This window comes from Patella vulgata, chromosome 4 (genome assembly GCF_932274485.2).
Source record: "Patella vulgata chromosome 4, xgPatVulg1.2, whole genome shotgun sequence".
Taxonomy (NCBI): Eukaryota; Metazoa; Mollusca; class Gastropoda; family Patellidae; genus Patella; species Patella vulgata.
In genome coordinates this window covers 72,635,396-72,651,889 of record NC_065882.2, presented here as the reverse complement: position 1 = coordinate 72,651,889, position 16,494 = coordinate 72,635,396, and the positions used below count along the sequence as shown (strand labels likewise).

The window sequence follows — 16,494 nt, the reverse complement described above, 5'->3', positions numbered from 1 at the left end:
CTCTTATTTCGAATTCACATTATCTAGGGTTCCCTTACATCAGTAGTTCTCAACCTTTTTAGCCAACGGCACACTTTGGAACACATGAAAAAATATCCGCACCCCTGCATAGCTAAATATATATGAAAAATATTTGAATTTTGCAAAATAAAAACATGGTAAGTCAGACGAAATACATCCGTAGACATTGAATAGTCATAGACACATAGCATAATTTAAACTAAATAAAGAAAACACATCTATGAACTTATCAGTAGACACCAGTGAATACTCAATCGGGTTCACGTGGTTTTTCGCATAATCTTACTGTGTCGTTCAAAATTTCGCAGCACCCTCAGGAAGATCTCGAGGCCCACCTGGTTGAGAATCACTGCTTTACATGCACGCCAATGTCGGGTTTCCGTACCACCGAAAAGCTATCCTCAGGCATGTAACAATAATCTATAATATAATGTTAAACAAACCTAACAAATATACGATCAAGTGTATTAAGAAAAGTTAACCCACCGGACAATGTCCAGTTGTTCGGGTGAGACGAAAACTCGACATCCCGTGTACACAGTTTAGATTCAATATAAGAGTAGGCCGTAGCATCACTGTCCAGGCAAAATTTCCCCCATAGCACACTGTATGGCGTACGCCCGTCTTCATTAGCCTAGTAGGGGCAGAAAAGTAACTCACTGATTGATTAACAAGAATGGAGACGAATTAATAAAAGACCTTGGTTTGTTTTTGAAAATGTATGGATATAACCCGAATCTTATCTGAATAAAAATGTGTTTAAAGTAAAATATGCATTTCGGTGTGTGTAAATATCCTGTCGAACGTTTCCTCGTAATTGTAATTGTTTAAAAGAACGACAGACAATTCACATAATTACAAAGTGACAGACTTCCTTTTTATCGGAAGAATGTTGAACTGCCATGTCCGCGCTATTAACACGTTGTCGCTAAAGTGTGAATTCTCAGACGCCAATCCAGTGCTGCGGTTAAGGTTAAAAGTGGTCATATGATCCCGAAAACAGTGACGGATCATGACGAGGGCAACAGAGGAAAATGCTTAGGGCCCGGGCCCCTTAGGTGATTTGGTGACAATTTTGTTTTATATTTTGTAGAAACAAGTAATGAAGGCCCTTTTTCCCAAAATCATGAAACAGTGGCCTTTTTTCGATGAATTTTGAAATTATAAGGTAGGGGGCATCGGTCAAAGAAAATTGATGTCAATGATTCCACGTTGGGTGGTTTGGCAGCGAAAAGTTGAAATCAGAAACGTTTCCATAACCCGAAACCCGAAATATTATTTCTGGTTGACAGGTAGTGGTATCGTTAATTGTTCAATATTTCCGCCGGCCCCCGTTTCTCCGTGTCGACCGCCGGAAATGCTACTGACTCATACTGTCTTATTGATGTTATTTATTAATTCTTTTTGTAAACTCATTTAATGGGATTTGGATAACAGGAAAGTGACATAACCGTTAGAAAAAAAATCTTGAATCAATCCTCAGAGTCTTCCTGAGGAAACAAATCCTGCACTATCGGGAAATATGATCCCCAACAACTTCATTCAGATCACTAATCTAGATTAACACTGAGTTCTTAGAACTATGTATACGACTTTCTGCCCTGGATATACTCCACAGACCACCATTTCAAGTCGAAATTTCTAGGGTGTCATCTTGTCACTGGAGCTCGGCAGCTACACTACCTCAGGGCCCGAGGACCTCATGATCCGTCACTGCCCGCAAACAGCCCCATAAACAACATCATCAACAACACCCTACCTTCATTGGTCAAGTCTGTACCAAAATTCAAATTCTTGGCGAATGATAAGGCTGCATTCTTATAATAGTCGAGTTTTCACAAATAAATTGTTTTGTATACAATTAATAGACCTTCCGTTACAAATTAAATGCAACTCCCAATTGTGGCAGATTACCGTAAGTTATTCCATGGACACCATTCTGAGGTAATTGTTCGAGACAAAATGTATAGACATCAAATAAAACCGCTAATAAAACCAGAAAGCTAACTATGTCGATTACTGTATAAATGAGGCTGGATGATCAGTAAGTTGTCACGCGTTTCTTTTATCTTACATCCGTACAAAGTCAGGTTATAAGGTATTCTCTGATTCCTCCGGTTTCCTTCCACTGCAACGAGGCAAGCTGCTGAGATACTAACCAGAGGGCATGGGTTCGATGCCGGTGTTGTTCCTTGAAGTTTTGCAACGTTGGTTCTGGCCTAGCAAAGCACAGTGGTTGGTGATTTGCATGGTAGGGAAAACCGAGGTGCCTTGTAACCGTTGGCAAAATTTCCCGCATAGGACACCGTCGTACGTAACTAACGTACGAAAATTAATTGGCGGCTAGCTTTTTTTTCGCACGTATACAGTGAATGGCCATTTTGCTCAGTAATCCCAGCCAGAATTTGGCTATTTTCTAAATTTGCGTTAAAGTTTAAAATATTTGTTTTAGAACTGAAACACATTAACTATTAGTCAATCCCAACGCTAAAAACATCAACAGAATTGATTGTGTATATCTGAAATAGACCCGACCGATGCACAAAATAGTGCAATATGGCGGCCTCTTTGAACATTCCTCGCAGACGCTGTCATTGAAGACAACGTCAATTCTATGAGTTGTAGATGTTATTTTTGTGAAAAATCATTGGAAGAAGAGAGAACATGTTGGGACTGTACGAATTATATAGTCTTTATGGGTGCAACGGACACGATGCTGAAGATAAACCTATTGATTACAATGTTGACCTCATGACCCATTGACGCCAATGTCATGACCTGTGATGTGTAGATCACGTGATATGGATATCATGGCTACTGACTGGGTCTGAGATACTTCTCCGCAGGTAGCGTGTCTCAGATGTTCAGAATGAGGACACTGTGTGAGAGCGAGAAATAGGGTTTAACGTCCACTTGACACAAACTACGTCATTTCGTGACTACACATGGTTTAATTTTATTTCAATTATTCGCTTGCGCGCAGGGGTCTTTTGTAGTTAAATGAAACCGGTGGACCCGGAGTAAACCCACGAGGTTGGACAGTCGACCCTACTCCTTGCTGTCACGTACATGTGCGAAATCGAAACCACGCCAGTTGATTCAAAGACAGGCCTTATGATGCAACGCGCACGCTAACCATTCGCCCCCCACACACACTGTATGACGTATGTCCGTATTTAATAGACAGATAGTGCGAAAAGTAGGACGGTAAACCCTTTGACACCAACGTCATGTTTTTAAATTGTGTTATAAATAAATAAATCAAATATGTAATCCATCAGAAACAGATAATAATTATGACTATAAATTATTGAAATACAATTGCACCATATGTTAGTCCCAAAATGACCCAGTTTGTGTTGATTGCACGTTAAACCCTATTTCAGTCTTTCCAAGAGATATTGCAATAATATATATTTTACGAGTACTCGAGTTCACTGAAACCTGGGACTATATTTGTCCACTTTGTCGAAGGACAGAAGTTCTAAGAATGCTGCTGGCTAATTAGTCTGTCTAAGGTCTATGTCTGTTGTTAATGCTTTATTCTCACTTAACCATGTAATCGACATTTGCCGAATAATAAATTAGTTCATCATCTTGAGAACATCAGATTATATATCGATTAAGCATCGATTTTATCTGCTAATGATTCGTATATACAGGTTATATTCACGAGAGAGAGAGAGAGAGAGCAAGCACAGGTACATATCGGGATGTAAATGAACATTGTTCAGCATGGAATGAAATGGAGATTAACGTTCGTCTGAGAACATACGCCTAGCAAGGACAGTGTCCAATCGTTCGGCGTGTACGTAAAAGAACCCTTGATAGTTGGAATTCTATACAGGAATAGATCATAGCATCGCTGTCTGGGCGAAATTCCCCTTAAAGAACAATGTATGTTGTGTACCGCCGTCTTGATTAGCCCAGGTATTAGCGCCGCTGTGTGGGCAAAATTCCCCTTAAAGAACACTGTATATTGTGTACCGCCGTCTGGATTAGCCCAGGTCGTAGCGCCGCTGTCTGTGCAAAATTCCCCTTAAAGAATATTGTGTACCGCCGTCCTGATCAGCCCAGTTGGTGCGTTAAAGTTGGACGTCAAACCCCGTTTTATTTCATTTCTGGCAAAATAACTATGTGAAATGGTGATTGAAAATAATTAGAAGTAAGACATTCAGAGAATATTGATTACTAGAACATTGCTAAATATCACAGGTCCTTATCCTCTTTCTTGAAAAATAAATTGGGATTAATTTGGTCCATATAAATACTTAATACAAAGAACTTGATAAACGATGCTGTTTATTCAATTGTGTCATATATAAATAATAATTATAATTGGCTTGGAATAAAGCGATAAACAAGCTGTAGTCAAACAAATCGTTTTACCTTTTCATCCGAAAAAAAAAATAAAAATAATTGTTTGTGTAAGACAGGAGTGGGATTAAAGTACTGGAGAGAACGATCTATTGTCTTCTATATTTATTAAAGACGTGCCACCAAGTCACGTGGAGTGGTTTCCATCCCAAGCCGAAGACCATATAGCAGGGGTGTTTGATATAAAGAGTAAACAAAGCTGGCCCTAGAAGGGATCCTTTTGGGACTCCTCGCGCAAGGTTCGAGGAAGCAGATGAAACATATCTTTGATGATAATACTTTGGAAACGATCTTTAACATAGCTACCAACAGTAACATTGCATTTCCAAACACCCCTTATTCCAACCTGTCAAGGGAGCAGACGATACATACTTTTGAAACTATCTTTAACATATGCCACCAACCGTAACATGTGTACATGACCAGACATATAGGCAGTAACATGGTCCAACGTATCAAATGTTGCAGACAAATGGAACCGTCTGTGTATCACATAATCACGGCTGTCAATACTCTTATTAATAAACTTGTGACCATGGTAAAAGTTTTTTAGTTATTCATGTAATCATCACACGAACTTTCTCAGCCAACACCATTTCTATTAAAAAGCTGAGGGTGGGAGTATGTTTCGCCGCATTACATTCTACGATGTATTCAGGTTTTCCAAGGTATATTGATATTGATGAACCTTAATTGGTTTGTCATACTTACTGGGAATGGCCATAAAGTCAATGGAAACCCCAAGAGACCACTTTGTTACGGCGAAGATTTATCTAAATTTGATGCGTTCACGTCCTTCCTTTTATATAAATAGACTGCTGGTGGGCGTATGTTTCACTGCATGCCAGTCTGTAAATTAAATTAACGTAAGGGATTTGGAAATAAAAGCAAGCGCGGAACGATAGTTCATCAATATACTGAATTAAATCGAACACCGTAAAATATTAAAATTCCCCAGATGAAAATTCGGGTAAATATGTGAAAATTGATATATTCAATAATTTGTAATAATAATACATTTTCATCAAAATTCAATATCCTTTACTTTAAGGAATATATTTATGATGTAATAAATTGAGAGAGCGACAGAGAGAAACAATACCGAATGGAGTATGCGGAGAAAATCCATGAGGTTCGACAGGCAACCATACGCCGTCTCGTGTGTAAGCTTGAGAGCAAACCCATGATTTGTATATATGGCATTATGATGTATTCGGCCATGGTCCCTCATTAAAACCTATAAGGTCAGGTCGGGAGTAGCATATGGTATATTTGGAGTTCCTTAGAAGAGGCGGCGAGTGCCGAATAACCCTAGTCCTTGCCATACACATGCTTAGAATTGAACTTCGCACACGTTCAGCCTCGCTGGACGGCACTGGAGGTATTGAGGAATATTGCGAAAGTTGAATCTCTATAAGGAATATCATTCTAAAAATGCTTCAGTATTTACAAAGATGAAATGAAAAAATGCAAACATTAGGCCTCCTTGTGCAGACAGAATAAACAGGATGAGGTCAAAATCCAGCACACTTGGTAAATATCGCTAAACTCTTTCGACACGCCTCTTTAAAATCCGATTGAATCCCTGGCCAATCCACCGTTAATATTTTTATTTGTTTCACGTCTATTGGAGTAGCTGTTCGCATGCAGATTAGGCCACGGTTAATTTGATAATTTTAGTATTGTTTTATTTTTGTGCAATTTGTACTCTCATCAGAGCTTTTCACACTCTCGGAATGTCATCTAAGCCATTGGGCAATATAGTTAAAGTTGAATCTTTGAAGGGATGATCAGTCTAAAGCGGCGGTCGTGCGGTCAAATAGGTTGAAGTAGGTTCGAAGTGGTGGTAAGGCCAAGTAACTACGGTCAACTACGGTAACCCTACGGTCAAGTTGAGTTAATTACGGTCAGCTATTGGGTCAACTACTTTCAAACTACAGTCACAGTTGGGTTTTGGCATCCAAGTTCACCGTAAAGATATTTTGAATGCGTTGAAAATTTTTGGGCTAACCACGGTCAAATCATGGGTTTCTTGCAGTTCAAACTACGTTTACAGCTACGTTTAACTATGTTGAACTAAGGTTACCTACGTTTAACGACGGTCTACTACGCCATTCCACCACCACGGTCAACCACGTGCGTTACCGTAAGATGTGACTGCAGCTTTAAAAATGGTTCAGTCATTACAAAGATATGATGAATTGAAAATTGTCAACATTCGGTATCCACTGCAGACGGCATAAACGAGATCCGGTCGAAAAACCTAGCACCATCCGTAAATTTCGCTAAAAATCTGTTGATATGCATCTTTAAAATTCGATTGAATCCCAGCTCAATCTACCGTTCATATTTTGATTTGTTTTCATAGCTTTTTGACTAGATTTTCGCGTGCCGATTAAGCCATCTACATTTGATAATTTTAGTTGATTTTTGTTTTGAGATTGAAACTCGCCTTCGATCTGTTCACTTCGCACAGCGGACTTTAAAGATTATAATAGTTGTACAGATTAGAAACCGATTTTCTTAACCCGATCTTGCAATTAATCTTGTTTGTTTTTGCATCTCCATTAACAACATCTCTACTGACATTCCATCAACTACACCCACCTAACCTCAGGAAATAACAATATCAAAGAAAGATAAGAGGAATCGGGTTTAACATCCACTCGACACAAACTACGTCATTTCAGGACTAGCGTATGCTTTAATTTTATTTCAATAATTCGCTTGCGAGTAGGGGTCGTTAGCAGTGGGAGGAATGTCACGTACAACCGGGGAATAACGCCAGTTGACGCAATGACAGACCTTATGATGCAACGCACAGGCGATAACCATTAAGCCATTCAACCCATCCAATGAAAGATGGGATATGTATCACCGTCAAATTAACCACAATCTAATGAATATATGTTTGTAACTGAATATACATATGTCCACTACATATGTTCCCCGGGAACATTCCAGGCCAACACCGTAATCGAAGCTTGGTTACGGAATTACCATCTTGCGGGAGTAACTGTGGCTCCCGAAAGCACAGTGATACTTAGGAAGACAATTTCGCGTCCTGCCCTCCGCAATCCCGCCCATTAACTAATTACACCGGGTACTAAATATTGATCGGAGTATGTTTGTGTTCAAAATTTATTTAGACATGTACGTATCTTGTACCATTAGTATCTCAATTAGGTAATTCGTAAATATATTTACGCCGGAAAGAAATTTACGAGATTAATTTCGAAGAACCAATTCCCAAAGGCTCAATATGTTGAGCTGAAAGTTTACGACAATATAAAAAGGCTGATATTGCATATCTCTTGCGGCCAGTTTCTGTACCGTAATTTATCACTGCCCATAGTTAAAGCATTACCAGTTCTGTTCGGAGACAGGTTTCAGACTATACCGCTATGAACTCTGGGAATATCACGAGCCGAAAATGTAATGTTTATGTAAGATAAATGTGAAATGAACGAAGTCTTAATTCATTCAAAAGGACCCGAAATTCTGTTACATGGTCCGACGAGACGGATAGAAATCAAGTATATGGAATGAATTCAAGCTAAGATTGTCATCAAAATTCGATTGCAAACAATTAAATAGACGTAGGGTCAATTGATAGAAAGGTAAAATGTCAGAACTTCCCAGAAAAAGACAGCGCGTTGCAGACATCGTACATACATGAAACGGTTCTGTAGATAAAATAAAATATGCCAATGTTATTGAAGACAAAGAAACTAATCAATTTGAAATGAAACTTACTCAAACCAAGGCGGCACTAACCGATAAATTGAAAGTCTTGGAGACCATGAATGATTCAGCCTACTCAACCTCAGCAATTAGAACCCAGCCTGCTACAAGCAAGTCCAGTTCATTTTGATTCAAGGTCATATCTGAAACTTGATAAATTAGATTTGAAAAAAAATCAGTGGAGATTTATCAGCATGGCCAACTTTCTTGGACTCCTCTGAAGTGGCGATTCATAAAAATCCAAACTTAGATATGATATGATAGATAAGTTCAACTATCAGAATGCACTAGTAGAAAAAGCGGCAGGAGATGCAATTGCAAGTTTATCTCTTATATCAAGTAATTACGAAAAGACAATTGAAATCTTAAAGAAACGTTTTGGTAACAAGCAATTTATAATACAACATATGAAGGCATTCCCAAATATTAAATCGACCAATCAGAACCCGGAGGCTCTCCGTACCTTATATGATACAGTTGAATCAAACGTCAGAGCCCGAAGATCCTTTGGCGTGCCATCAGAATCCTACAGTAGTGTGCTATCTTCAATATTAATGAATAAATTACCCCCAGATCTTCGTCTTATAGTCAGTAGAGAAGTCCAGGGAGATGATTGGAAGCTAGATTGGGTTATAGATATTTTACTGAAAGAAATGAAATGAAATGAAATGGGGTTTAACGTCCTACTGTTCTGCTCCTATGCTGGGCTAATGAAGACGGGCATACGCCATACAGTGTGCTATGAGGGAAATTTTGCCCGGGCAGCGGCACTATCGCCTACTCTTATATCGAATTCCAACTGCCAAGGGATCTTTTACGTGCATTCCAATGTATACACGGGACCTCGGTTTTTCGTCTCATCCGAAGGACTAGACCGCTGTCCTTGTCAGGCCCTCCGTCCTGCATCACTGACAAGGGGGAACCACGCCGGAAAATCTGGATGAACTTTCTCGGCCAATGCAGGGATCGAACACCCGACCTCCAGGCTAGCGAGCCAGCGTCTTACCCACTTAGCCACGTGATCCCCCTTTACTGAAAGAACTGGAAGCCGGGGAACGAGAATTTACCAGTCGGCAATCCAGATCAAATGAAAGTTGTCAGGAGAAGCACGCCGGTAAGCCAGATAATTATATTCCTAAAAAAAAGACCTGGATCTACGACATCATTACTTGTCAGAAACCCAAATCAGCAAAACTTTAATCAAATTAGCTGCACATACTGTAGATCAAATCATACATCGAACTCTTGTCAAGTTGTAACAAGTATATCTGCTAGAAAGGAAATACTCAGTCGATATAAAAGATGTTATGTCTGCCTTAAAAAGGGCCATATTGGAAGAAACTGTCCAGATGGATTGAAGACCAAATAAGAGGAGAATAATTGAAGAAGTGAAGAACCAGCTATGGTTGAAGTTGGAAATGTACATTAATTAACTCACCATCCTGTAATAAAATAGATAAATCAACGACGAAAGTTAGAATTGTCTACGATGCTTCGGCAAGATCCAGTTGACTTCATTGATAGTCCTTTGATTTACATGTGTAGTGTTCGGTGTGTCTTCAAGTCCATTTTTGCTAAATGCGACAATTAAGTAACATATTGAACAATACATTGATTAAAATCTTGATTTTGTTAAAGGTTTCCTTAGATCAATGTATGTAGATGACCTGTCCTCGGGCGCCTATGATAAAAATTCAGCATACGAATTCTATCAGAAATCTTAATCCATACTGGCTGAAGGTCGTTCCAATTTAAGAAAATTCGAAGTATCTTCTGGAGAAAGTTCAGTCAGAAGAAAGTTCAAATGAAGTCAAATCGGGTGATGTCACACGAAACGACGAGAATTCAGACGAAATAAAGTTCAGTAAAATTGAGTCACCTGTCATGGAAGATGGTGATTCTTTTTCTAAAGCACTATTTCAACGAATCATCACAGGATATTAGGAGTCACGAGGCATCCAGTCGAAGATAGCCTAGTATTCGACATACGGTCAATATCAGAATTTGCGAGAGATATTCTCCCAACCAAACGACATGTGTTAGCGTTTCTCCAGATTTTATGATCATTTAGGACTTTTATCACCATTTATAGTACAATTCAAGATTCTGTTTCAGGACCTCTACAAATAAGGAATTGATTGGGATGAACCATTAGGTGGAGAACTCAGATTCAGATTCGATACATTAGTGGATGTCATGGCGAAGGCAGAAGTTTTCAGTCTAAGTAGATATTATTTCAATGATATACACGATCAAATCATTTCTGTTCTTGTGATTTACATGGATTCTATGGCGCACCAATGAATGCCTATGGCGACGTCATTTACCTTTAGATACGAACCACGACAAGTACCATTGTTAGATTTATAGCATCAAAGACACGAATTGCTCCCGTAGTTCAACACTCCATTCCCAGCCTAGAATTGTTATCGGTATTGGTATTATCGAGACTGGTTGTCACTATTCAAGACACATCTCAAACTGAATTAGAAATCAACAATACTTTCTGTTGGACTGACAGTAAAATAGCTCTCTTTTGGATCAAGAATCAAACTAAAGAATTGAAACAATTTATCCAGAATTATTGTTGGAATCATTGTAAAGGTATAAGTAATCCAGCAGATATTCCTTCAAGGGGTATGCATCCAAATGAATTCTTGAAAGATTCAGTAATCTGGCTTCAAGATCCAGAAGTCAACCCAGAGAATAATGAAGAATACATTCCAGAAGATTGTAAAGTTGAATTAAAAATCGGAGAATTGAGCAAATCAAATCAGACAACAGTTTCTGTTCTATTTTACTGCCCACTAGAAATGAAAACTTGAATGAAATGATCAGCTGTAATAACTTCAGTTACGGGTTACGGGTTTTTACGGATTACCGCCTATGTCATGAAATTTGTGAAGATCATTCAAACGAACGAGACTAATATTGAATCATTCGATAGCTGTTTATCAGTAGAAGATATTCAGAAAGTCGAAAATTTATGGATAAAAGAAGTTCAACTTTTATTGACGACGAGAGACAATATGGAATCATTGAAGAATCAATATGGTTTGTTCAAAGATAAAGATGGAGTTTTAAGAGCCCTTGGTAGATTACAGAATTCAGAACTTCCTTACTCCAAGACGATTTCTAGTTTTGTTAGATACAAAACATTGGTTCACAACTCTCACAGTTCAAGACTCACACAGGAGAGTCATGCATGGGGGTGTGAATACAACACCAACTGATGCCCGTTCAAAACTCTCACAGTTCAAGACTCACACAGGTGAGTCATGCATGGGGGTACTGATCAAACCTCACAGACAAACTACATGTTAAACTAATGAAGATACCTACAAAGATAACTCTTTACTATATTTCATTTTATCTCCAACTAAAGTTATTCCATCATGCCAATGGCATTAGCACTCAATCTCTGTTATTTTTATCTTATGTTTTTGTCGTTTTTTATCTTTATTCTGACTATTTTCACCTGATGAAGATAAAACTAAATATTCCTAGATAGTCTAATGGTTTATTCATGAAAAAAAAATATAATAAGTTGAGTGAAGCGCGTATCATTACATGCCCGTGACTGAACAGCGCAATCTACGCTTACGGTTGGACCCCGGATCCATTCTCTTGATTTGATATTTTTTTGTTTATTTCTTGCAATATCTGTGTAGTTTGTCTTGTCTGTAAGTTCGTCGTGTCGGCTTTGTTTTGTGTGTAGTGTGGTCCTCCAATATTTACTATTATTTTCATATAAATAACTTCCCACATGATTGCCCCAAGTCTACAAAGCCCGAAAATGTCATCAAATGGCTTATGGTTACACTTTATAGAACACCTAATATCATTTTTATCTGCTTAGTATGTTCACATATATAATATTATTTTTTGTTTAAAGATATCAACACTCCGTACAGTTTTACATCAACTCTAAAGATCCACAAAAAATATTCTTCTGTATTGACTATCCGTACAACGGGAAATCGCAAAAGAAGTCTTTTTCATTCCCTGTTCCCTTGATATAGAATTCATTGCCTTAGCGTTGAATCGTTAAAAGCTTTTAAATCTCAGCTAAAGATTCTCCAGAAGTGTTTCCATAGTGCCATAGAGAAAACGTTAAAAGCACAACCGAATCTTTTGTTTTAGTATTATCGCGATACACAAATAGGTGATGAATATGATTATTGTAGACTAACGACCCAACATGAATGTAAAAGCATTTAACGAATTGCAACACTATTATACTTAATTCTTCCATTTGACTTCCCTTTTTCTTTTAACGTGTAATACAATTTACGACCCATTAAACATAATTACTGTGTAAGACTATTCATTTTCGAGGATTTTATTATAGAACAAATGATTGCTAATCTGTGGAGAATACAAGGATATTTATGATCGTCGTAATGCTCATTCTAATATTCTTTTATCCTAACAAAGTTTGGAAAATTTATGACTGCATGAAAACGATACGGATGTAAATTCCAAAAGGCTTTGATCACCAATAAATCGATTGACAAGCAAAAACTAAACAAAATGTTTCTCTTGTGATTCAAGGTCTAGAAAAATACTAATTCAAACGAGCCTCATAAATTCCAGGAAATGTTTGTCACTGTATAATTTACACGAAGTATAAATCATAGTCCAGGCGCTAATAGAAAAAAAAAACAAATTCTAATTATAAAAGAGAATAGATCTTTTATCCTGTTTGACAACTGTACTTTTCGTTTCATCAAATTGATAAGACAGCAATGGGGTTTACAGCGCTAATGAAGACGGGCATACGCCATACAGTGTGTGAATGAGGGAACGTTTGTACAGTATGCCCGTATTGTACAGTATAAAGGGGTCTTTTACGTGCACGTCAATGTGTACGCGGGGCATCGTTTTTTTGACCCTACCCGAACGACTAGAATTGATGTTAAGACATAAGAACTACCAGATAAAATGTATGTTATGTATCTTTTGTAAGTTGAGAGAAACGTTTTACTGTCAAGAAATGCTAGGAATTACGAAATATATAAATCGTTCAATTCTAATCTGACGTACACTTAGTTCACCAGAATTTGGGTACATATTCATTATTTATGCATTACGACGACCTCCGTCTGTAAAATGCTGGGAGCCGCGGTTGCTCAATGAGTAAGGCGCTGGGTCACTAACCAGGAAGTCCGGGGTTCGTTGCCCGTGTAGACCGACACCGTTCTCGGGTTTTCAATGTAGCATGACAATGGTACTAGCAAGAAACAGCCTCTAGTCGTTTGGTGGGACGAATACCCATTTACGCACTGACGTGGGCGTACATTAAAAGAACAATTGAAGAGTTCCAAATCGACGAAAAGTAAGCGGGAACACCGTTTTATAAACATCATTATCTTGTAATGCACTTGTGCCAACAGAAATAAAATATTATTTTTGTTTGGAAATGGCCGAAGTTTTGTAGTGACGAGAAACTGAACTCCAAGGACAAGGACGAAAAACCGAGGTCCTGTGTACACATTGGTGTGAACGTAAAAGATCCCTTGACAGTTGGAATTCGATATAATAGTAGGCCCGTCTTCATTAGCTCAGTTCGGAGCAAAACAGTAGGAAGTAAAACCCCATTTCATTTCATTTCATACACCATTAGGATCTTGTGAACTATGATTATAAACACTCGGTCTCTTCTACCTTGAATTAATTTTGTTCAAACCTCTTAATTTATTTTTTGTTCAACCCTTTAAATTTATTTTTTGTTCAACCCTTTAAATTTATATTTTATATGAAAAAATCCAAAACGAATTCAATTCAATACGTTAACAGTCCTTCACGTTTAAGGGGAGTTTTTGCTCCTGCTCCTCTCGACACACGTCGGCTTTCCTTCAAAGGAATCATTAAAGACTCCTGCAAATTAGCTAAATCGCTCTCCTAAATATTGAGATTAATAAACTACTTTCAGTTTTTGTTTGCTTTTAAACTGGATATATTCTTAAGGTATCAAGAGCTTTTTATGGCTCCTGCACAATTTTATAAACATGAAGGACTGACGTTAATTATAATCCTTCAGTAGCATTTAGGGATTGAGCACAACAAAAACACAATCATTTATTTTTACATATAACACGACGTTTCGACAATGTCCCGGTCTTGTTGTGGGTATTACAAACGGAAGATCTCATAAACATTACAAGGAATTTAATGGTGCAGTTTATTTTGTAATTGTTAAAATATGAAACGATGAAATTGACAATTAATGTGTATTACCCTGCTATAGAGACATTCTAGAAAAATCGTACATTTATAGACAGAACCGTTACCTTCAACAAACCTTATTTTAGTGGCAAAGTTTTAAATCAGAGTCAAAACTAAGCTGGTCCCTAATACATATAATTAAAGGTTTTCTTGTGCCAAAATATAAAAATGTATATTCCGTTTGGTTTTTTTTCGGTTTAATGTCCCATCTATTTAATTTAAATACACTTTGATCAAGATAAATGTCTATGACATGTTGTTTTTCTCCATATATCTATATCTTTAAAAAGTGTTATATATATAATATATATCTACTGGCGCATAAATACTAAATGTCAGATACCGTTATCGCCGGCCATGGCATTTTCATCATCTCGTTTTATCTTAACTTAAGATATATTTTATGGATACACCATTATTAAATATATTACTATGCGACGTTTTGACGGGGAAACGATTGCCTTTATTAAGCGCGGAGGGTCTGGCAAGGACAGTGTCTCGTCCTTCGGATGGGAAGAAAACGTGAGGCCCCGTGCATACATACATACACGTCAATGAAACCTTGACAGTTAAAATTACCCTGATAGAAAAATGTATAGCGTAAGCGCGTCTTCATTAGCCAATTCGGTGTAGAAAAGTAGGATGTTAAAATCCATATCATTTCATTTGGGGTCTTTTAAAAATCCTTATTTGAGGTTTTAAAACAGTTCACACAAACTGTTAAAAGTTAGAAAAACTAAGATAATTACTATGCAGAATGCTGTGTCATGAAAACAATTGGAACTAAGAATGTATTTGTGTTCCGTAGAGTTGAATAATCTTTAACCCTTGAAACATCTAGGGCGTAGTAAGTTAAACTGCTTCCCGGGTCACAGATGAATTTGAAGTGCCCAAAATCAAATTTGGCAAACCATTGAAACATCTGGAAGACTAGTTCTACCCCTCCGCGGGGCATATAAATTTGATGCGACACAATTCAAATTAAGCGAAGTGAAATTATTGTCTCAAGAACACCTGAGGGCCTAGTTGAGCTACTACCCGGGGAAAAAAGTTATGTGAGCAAATCCATAGTTGGTGAAGAAAAACTATAGAGATCGCAAGAAGGAACACGCATACAAGAACACAATACAAATTTATAGGCCATATAACATATTACACAAGTTTTAAAAAAAGTTTGTTAAATTTTAATAGTTGGAAAACTTACCTGATTAGTACAGCATGGATTGTATATCGTTGTTTCCGGGCACCTGCTGTCGATACGAAACTAAGAAGTTATTACAAATTAACCACAAGTATCCAAGTGATTATGTTTTTTTTTCGCTTGACAAACTTTTATTTCGGATGACAGATAAAACTCGCCCAACTAACCAACAGCTTGTAGTGGTCATTTGTTTGAACATAAGATTTTGTATCGTTTCGTCTCGCGGGTTCCACAATCTTATCGATCTCAATCGAGAGACATCGTCATCAAGGCAACGCTGTGCCGTTCTCTTTGCATTTAACCGAGAACTCTTCAGCACGCTATTATTTGCGCTATCTGTAGATTGCTCCCTATCTACTTCGACTGTGATTAACTTCCACCAGGTCTTTCATGCTTGCCTCAATCAACTGTTATATACACTCTAACCCGTGGTGGTATCAAATGCCAAATTAAACTGAACTTGAGCTTAAAGAAGCGGGAGATATTTAATAACCTTTGCTACCTACTAGTATATCGATCTAAATATCGAATTAATCGTGTGATTTAATTCCGGCAACCATATCGTAAATCACTATGGTTCAATCTTGTGCAAAATTCCTGAATATATATTAAAGGCCCCATGCGACGGTTGCTATATATTAGGATTTATCAACTCTCTTTAACACTGATTTTCACCAAAACCACAGGCTTCTATCAAGTGTCAATAATTATATAATATTATATTCGATAATGTGAGAACATACGATTGATATTTATTATAAATCAATACAGTATGGTCGGGTGGGGCGGGGGCGAATGAATTAACGCGTGTACTTTGGACCATAAGATCTGTCATTGAGTCATGTGGCGTGGTTTCTATTATCCAGCTTGTATACGTGCCAAGGAGTAGGTCGCCTGTCCTCTCTCGTGGGTTTTCTTCCCGT

At 37.8% G+C, this 16,494-nt stretch overlaps 1 protein-coding gene across 1 annotated transcript in view; it reads right to left on the bottom strand.

The window, feature by feature from the left end:
* LOC126818529 (FMRFamide peptide receptor frpr-18) overlaps nucleotides 1–15,853 on the bottom strand; it is a 39,217-nt gene extending 23,364 nt beyond the window's left edge. Inside the window, exon 1 of the mRNA XM_050545992.2 lies at nucleotides 15,575–15,853. The gene's annotated coding sequence lies outside the window, so the exon portion shown is untranslated. The remainder of the gene's footprint in view (nucleotides 1–15,574) is intronic.
* Nucleotides 15,854–16,494: the final 641 nt, after the last annotated feature.